We start from the raw sequence: 7,122 nt of genomic DNA on the forward strand, positions 1-7,122 counted from the left end.
CCTTTCCTTTCCCTTTTCCCTTTCCCTTCCCTTTCCCTTCCTTCCCTTCCCTTCCTTCCCTCCCCTTCCCCTTCCCCTTCCCCTTCCCTTTCCCTTCCTTCCCTTCCCTTCCCTTCCCTTCCCTTCCCTTCCCTTCCTTCCTCCCCTTCCCCTTCCCTCCCCTTCCCCTTTCCCTTCCTTCCCTTCCCTTCCCCTTCCCTTCCCCTTCCCCTTCCCCTTCCTTCCCTTCCCTTCCCTTCCCCTTCCCCTTCCCCTTTCCCTTCCCTTCCCTTCCTTCCCTTCCCTTCCCTTCCCTTCCCTTCCCTTCCTTCCCTTCCCTTCCCCTTCCCCTTCCCCTTCCCCTTCCCTTCCCTTCCCTTCCCTTCCCTTCCCTTCCCTTCCCTTCCCTTCCCTTCCCTTCCCTCCCCTTCCCCTTCCCCTTCCCCTTTCCCCTTTCCCTTCCCTTCCCTTCCCTTCCTTCCCTTCCCTTCCCTTCCCTTCCCTTCCCTCCCCCTCCCCTTCCCTTCCCCTTCCCCTTCCCTTCCCCTTCCCCTTCCCCTTCCCCTTCCCCTTCCCCTTCCCTTCCCCTTCCCCTTCCCCTTCCCCTTCCCCTTTCCCTTTCCCTTCCCTTTCCCTTTCCCTTCCCTTTCCTTTCCCTTTCCCTTTCCCTTTCCCTTTCCCTTTCCCTTTCCCTTTCCCTTTCCCTTTCCCTTTCCCTTTCCCTTTCCCTTTCCCTTTCCCTTTCCTTTCCCTTTCCCTTTCCCTTTCCCTTCCCTTTCCCTTTCCCTTCCCCTTCCCCTTCCCTTCCCCTTCCCTTCCCTTCCCTTCCCTTCCTTCCCTTCCCTTCCCTTCCTTCCCTTCCCTTCCCTTCCCTTCCCTTCCTTCCCTTCCCTTCCCTTCCCTTCCCTTCCTCCCCTTCCCCTTCCCCTTCCCCTTCCCCTTCCCTTCCCTTCCCCTTCCCCTTCCCCTTCCCTTCCCCTTCCCCTTCCCTTCCCTTCCCTTCCCTTCCCTTCCCCTTCCCCTTCCCCTTCCCCTTCCCTTCCCTTCCCTTCCCTTCCCTTCCCTTCCCTTCCCTTCCCTTCCTTCCCTTCCCTTCCCTTCCCTTCCCTTCCCTTCCCTTCCTTCCTTTCCTTCCTCCCTCCCCTCCCCTCCCCTCCCCTCCCCTTCCCCTTCCCCTTCCCTTCCCCTTCCCCTTCCCCTTCCCCTTCCCCTTCCCCTTCCCTTCCCTTCCCTTCCCTTCCCTTCCCTTCCCTTCCCTCCCTTCCCCTCCCCTTCCCCTTCCCCTTCCCCTTCCCCTTCCCCTTCCCCTTCCCCTTCCTTCCCTTCCCTTCCTTCCCTTCCCTCCTTCCCTTCCCTTCCCTTCCCTTCCTTCCCTTCCCTTCCCTTCCCTTCCCTTCCCTCCCTTCCCTCCCCTTCCCTCCCCTTCCCCTTCCCCTTCCCCTTCCCCTTCCCCTTCCCCTTCCCTTCCCCTTCCCCTTCCCCTTCCCCTTCCCCTTCCCCTTCCCCTTCCCCTTCCCCTTCCCCTTCCCCTTCCCCTTCCCTTCCCTTCCCTTCCTTCCCTTCCCTTCCCTTCCCTTCCCTTCCCTTCCCTTCCCTTCCCTTCCCTTCCCTTCCCTTCCCTTCCCTTCCCTTCCCTTCCCTCCCCTTCCCCTTCCCCTTCCCCTTCCCCTTCCCCTTCCCCTTCCCCTTCCCCTTCCCCTTCCCCTTCCCCTTCCCCTTCCCTTCCCCTTCCCCTTCCCCTTCCCCTTCCCCTTCCCCTTCCCCTTCCCCTTCCCCTTCCCCTTCCCCTTCCCCTTCCCCTTCCCTTCCCTTCCCTTCCCTTCCCTTCCCTTCCCTTCCCTTCCCTTCCCTTCCCTTCCCTTCCCTTCCCTTCCCTTCCCTTCCCTTCCCTTCCCTTCCCTTCCCTTCCCTTCCCTTCTCTCCTCTTTTGGGCACTTAAAAAAAGGATTAAAATGTCCTGGTTTTGAAGTGGAAGGTTCAGGGCTTTTTATGGTAGAAAAAGCCCAGCAGGAATTATTTGCATTTTAGACCACACCCCCTGATGTCACCATTGTTTCACACTGAGCTTTTTTTGGTAGAAAAGGCCCAGCAGGAACTCATTTGCATATTAGGCCACACCCCCTTATGGCACCATTGTTTCATACTGAGCTCTTTTTTTGTAGAGAAGGCCCAGCAGGAACTAATTTGCATATTAGGCTACACCCCCTGGTGTCATCATTGTGTCACACTGCGCTTTTTGTAGACAAGGCCCAGCAGGAACTCATTTGCATATTAGGCCACACCCCTGGTGGCACCATTGTTCCACACTGAGCTTTTTTGTAGAAAAGGCCCAACAGGAACTCATTTGCATATTATGCCACACACCCCCTGGTGTCACCATTGTTTCACATAGGGTTTTTTGGTAGAGAAAGCCGAGCAGGAATTCATTTGCATATTAGGCCACACCCCCTGACACCAAGCCAGCCGGAACTGCGTTCCTGTGCGTTCCTGTTTTTTGTGTGTGTGTTTTGGGGGGGGGGGGGTTTAAGGCCTTGGGAAGGTTAGGAATGTTCCTAGTTAGCAATGGTGTTGTTGTTCAGTCGCACAGTCGAGTCTGACTCTTTGCGACCCCATGGACAAAGTCACGCCAGGCCCGCCTGTCTTCCACCATCCTCTGCAGTCTGCTCAAATTCGTGTTAGTTACATCAGCAACGCTGTCCAGCCATCTCCTCTTTTGCCACCCCCCTTTTCTTTAGTTAGCAATGATCACAGCTGAAATTGTTGGGGGATTTATTTAAAATGAGATTGGTCCGGTTTGAAGTAGACTGTAGAGAAAACACGTCCACTTTTTGGCTTTTCAAAATATGGTGACCCTAATTGTTTGTGTATTTGGCTGAGTTATTTGGGAAACAATATTTATTTAGCTATTTATATCCTGCTTGGAGGGGGTGGGGAGGCGGCATGATTTATAGCCCAATCTCATCGCCTCTTGGAAGCTAAGCAGGGTCAGTACGTGGATGGGAGACCACCAAGGAAGGCTCTGCAGAGGAAGGCAATGGCCAACCACCTCTGCTTCTCAGATCTCAGAAGCTAAGCAGGATGGGTACTTGGACTGGGAGACCACCAAGGAAGGCTCTGCAGAGGAAGACAATGACCAGCCACCTCTGCTTCTCAAATCTAAGATGCTAAGCAGGGTCAGTACTTGGATGGGAGACCACCAAGGACGACTCTGCAGAGGAAGGCAATGGCCAACCAGCTCAGCTTCTCAGATCTCAGATGCTAAGCAGGGTTGGTATTTGGATGGGAGACCACCCAGGAAGGTGCGGGCCCTGCGGAGGAGGTGCGGGCCCTGCGAAGCCTTGATCAGTTCCGCAGGGCCTGCAAGACCACCCTCTTCAAGTTGGCGTTTATGAACTGCTAAATTATAAGTATGTAACAAAGGAAAACGCCAAAACGGTCCGGTTCAGGGATCTTGTTATTATTTCAACTGACAGGATAGCGTCAAACAATAATGTTACTGTCAGATTTAGTAATGTTTTAATTAAGTATTGATTGCTTTTAATGTTAATTTTAATGTTTTATTTACTGTATTGTCTATTTATGGATACTGTTCGCCGCCCTGAGCCTGCTTTGGCGGGGGAGGGCGGGATACAAATAAAATTTTACTTACTTACTTACAGGAAGGCTCTGCAAAGGAAGACAATGACCAGCCACCTCTGCTTCTCAGATCTCGGATGCTAAGCAGGGTCAGTACTTGGATGAGACACCACCTAGGAAGGCTCTGCAGAGGAAGGCAATGGCCAACCACCTCTGCTTCTCAGATCTCAGAAGCTAAGCAGGATGGATACTTGGATAGGAGACCACCAAGAAAGGCTCTGCAGAGGAAGGAAATGGCCAGCCACCTCTGCTTCTCAGATCTCAGAAGCTAAGCAGGGTGGGTACTTGAATGGGAGACCACCAAGGAAGACTCTGCAGAGGAAGGCAATGGCCAACCACGTCTGCTTCTCAGATCTCAGAAGCTAAGCAGGATGGGTACTTGAATGGTAGACCACCAAGGAATTCTCTGCAGAGGAAGGCAATGGCCAACCACCTCTGCTTCTCAGATCTCAGAAGCTAAGCAGGGTGGGTACTTGAATGGGAGACCACCAAGGAAGACTCTGCAGAGGAAGGCAATGGCCAACCACGTCTGCTTCTCAGATCTCAGAAGCTAAGCAGGGTCAGTACTTGGATAGGAGACCACCAAGAAAGGCTCTGCAGAGGAAGGAAATGGCCAACCACCTCTGCTTCTCAGATCTCAGAAGCTAAGCAGGATGGGTACTTGAATGGGAGACCACCAAGGAAGGCTCTGCAGAGGAAGGCAATGGCCAACCACGTCTGCTTCTCAGATCTCAGAAGCTAAGCAGGATGGGTACTTGGACTGGGAGACCACCAAGGAAGGCTCTGCAGAGGAAGACAATGACCAGCCACCTCTGCTTCTCAAATCTAAGATGCTAAGCAGGGTCAGTACTTGGATGGGAGACCACCAAGGACGACTCTGCAGAGGAAGGCAATGGCCAACCAGCTCAGCTTCTCAGATCTCAGATGCTAAGCAGGGTTGGTATTTGGATGGGAGACCACCCAGGAAGGTGCGGGCCCTGCGGAGGAGGTGCGGGCCCTGCGAAGCCTTGATCAGTTCCGCAGGGCCTGCAAGACCACCCTCTTCAAGTTGGCGTTTATGAACTGCTAAATTATAAGTATGTAACAAAGGAAAACGCCAAAACGGTCCGGTTCAGGGATCTTGTTATTATTTCAACTGACAGGATAGCGTCAAACAATAATGTTACTGTCAGATTTAGTAATGTTTTAATTAAGTATTGATTGCTTTTAATGTTAATTTTAATGTTTTATTTACTGTATTGTCTATTTATGGATACTGTTCGCCGCCCTGAGCCTGCTTTGGCGGGGGAGGGCGGGATACAAATAAAATTTTACTTACTTACTTACAGGAAGGCTCTGCAAAGGAAGACAATGACCAGCCACCTCTGCTTCTCAGATCTCGGATGCTAAGCAGGGTCAGTACTTGGATGAGACACCACCTAGGAAGGCTCTGCAGAGGAAGGCAATGGCCAACCACCTCTGCTTCTCAGATCTCAGAAGCTAAGCAGGATGGATACTTGGATAGGAGACCACCAAGAAAGGCTCTGCAGAGGAAGGAAATGGCCAGCCACCTCTGCTTCTCAGATCTCAGAAGCTAAGCAGGATGGGTATTTGAATGGGAGACCACCAAGGAAGGCTCTGCAGAGGAAGGCAATGGCCAACCACGTCTGCTTCTCAGATCTCAGAAGCTGAGCAGGGTCAGTACTTGGATGGGAGACCACCAAGGAAGACTCTGCAGAGGAAGGAAATGGCCAACCACCTCTGCTTCTCAGATCTCAGAAACTAAGCAGGGTCTGTACTTGGAAGGGAGACCACCAAGAAAGGCTCTGCAGAGGAAGGCAATGGCCAACCACCTCTGCTTCTCAGATCTCAGAAGCTAAGCAGGGTGGGTACTTGAATGGGAGACCACCAAGGAAGGCTCTGCAGAGGAAGGCAATGGCCAACCACCTCTGCTTCTCAGATCTCAGAAGCTAAGCAGGGTGGGTACTTGAATGGGAGACCACCAAGGAAGGCTCTGCAGAGGAAGGCAATGGCCAACCACCTCTGCTTCTCAGATCTCAGAAGCTAAGTAGGGTCGGTATGTGAATGGGAGACCACCAAGGAAAGCTCTGCAGAGGAAGGCATTGGCAAAATCCTGTCTGCTTCTCACTCACCTTGAAAAGCCCCTCGCTGGGGGTGCCATAAGTCAGCTTCACAGCACTTTACACATCCACCCGCCCTACTTTATCTCCCCTGTGAGAGAAAACCTGACAGTGGTTTTTAATAATTGCTGCGGAGGTGTGGGGATGCAATTCTAAGAAACTGGGAGTTTTGCCGAGACGTGTAGCTTCAGGAGCAAATTGTAGGTCACTGGAATGGCGAGTGTTTTCGTTATCACGGAGAATTCCTGGTTCTGGAACTTGGAGAGATGAACGTCGTAGGAACCCCTCTCTGTCTCGACAGCCCCATTCCTGAACTCATTGAGCACATACAGAAGAACAAATTTAGAATCATCTGAAGGCAAAGCAACCAGGGGTGTCAAACTCATTTGCTAGGAGGGCCGGATCTGATATAAATGAGACCTTGTTGGGCCGAGCCATGCATGTGTCTCTTTATGACAAAGTAGCAGAGATATCAATTTTATAAAGAACGTAGACAAACCCAAACGTATATTTTTAAAAACTTAAAACATGCTTTAAACGTTAGCACTCGTTGCTCTTAAAGGTGCTTTCTTTGTATTTCTCCCATGGGATCAAGGGAATTGGACAAAGGAAGCTCTGGCTCTTTCCTTTCTTCCCCAAGGGACTGGGGGGGAAGGAGCCTCAGCCAATAGAAGAAAGAGAGGCTTGGCTCAGTAGCTCTGCTGTGCAATTGAGAGAGCCTGGCAAAGCAAGCTCTGTCTCCCCTCCCCCTTCCTCCCCAAGGGAGGAGCCTCAGCCAATGGAGAAACAGAGGTTTTGCTCTATAGCTCCTGTGTGATTGATCAAGCCTTGCAAAGCAAGCTGTGATGTAGAAGGAAGCAAGAGAGAGGGAGAAGGAAGCAGATGGCAGCCAGTTGCTCGGGGGGGGGGCTGCTAGGAGCCCTACAGGGGCCTGATTCGACACCCATATTGCATGTTCGACACCCCTGCACCACGGTGCCCGTAGGGAACCAGCCCATAGACTCATTTGGCCCTGAGATGGTTTTCATCTAGTCTCTTGGAAGGTCCTCTGATGGAGCACTGCCCTCTGCTGGCGGTCCAGCGGTGGTGGTGGAAAACGCTGTCAAGTCACAACTGATGTAGCAGAGATTGTGCAGGGTCTTCAAGGCAGGAGACGATCAGAGGCTTGCCCTGCCATTGCCTGCCTCTGCATAACAACCCTGGACTTCCTTGGTGGTCTCCCATCCAAGTCCTAACTGTAGGGCTGACCCTGCTTAGCTTCTGAGATATGAGGTTGGACTAGCCTGGGCCCTCTGGCTGAGGGCAAGAGATGAACAGCTGTGGGTTGCCATTGCCTGCCTCTGCGTAGCAACTCTGAATTTCCTTGGTGGTCTCCCATCCAAGTATT

Source organism: Heteronotia binoei, chromosome 16 (genome assembly GCF_032191835.1).
Source record: "Heteronotia binoei isolate CCM8104 ecotype False Entrance Well chromosome 16, APGP_CSIRO_Hbin_v1, whole genome shotgun sequence".
NCBI classification, from domain to species: Eukaryota; Metazoa; Chordata; class Lepidosauria; order Squamata; family Gekkonidae; genus Heteronotia; species Heteronotia binoei.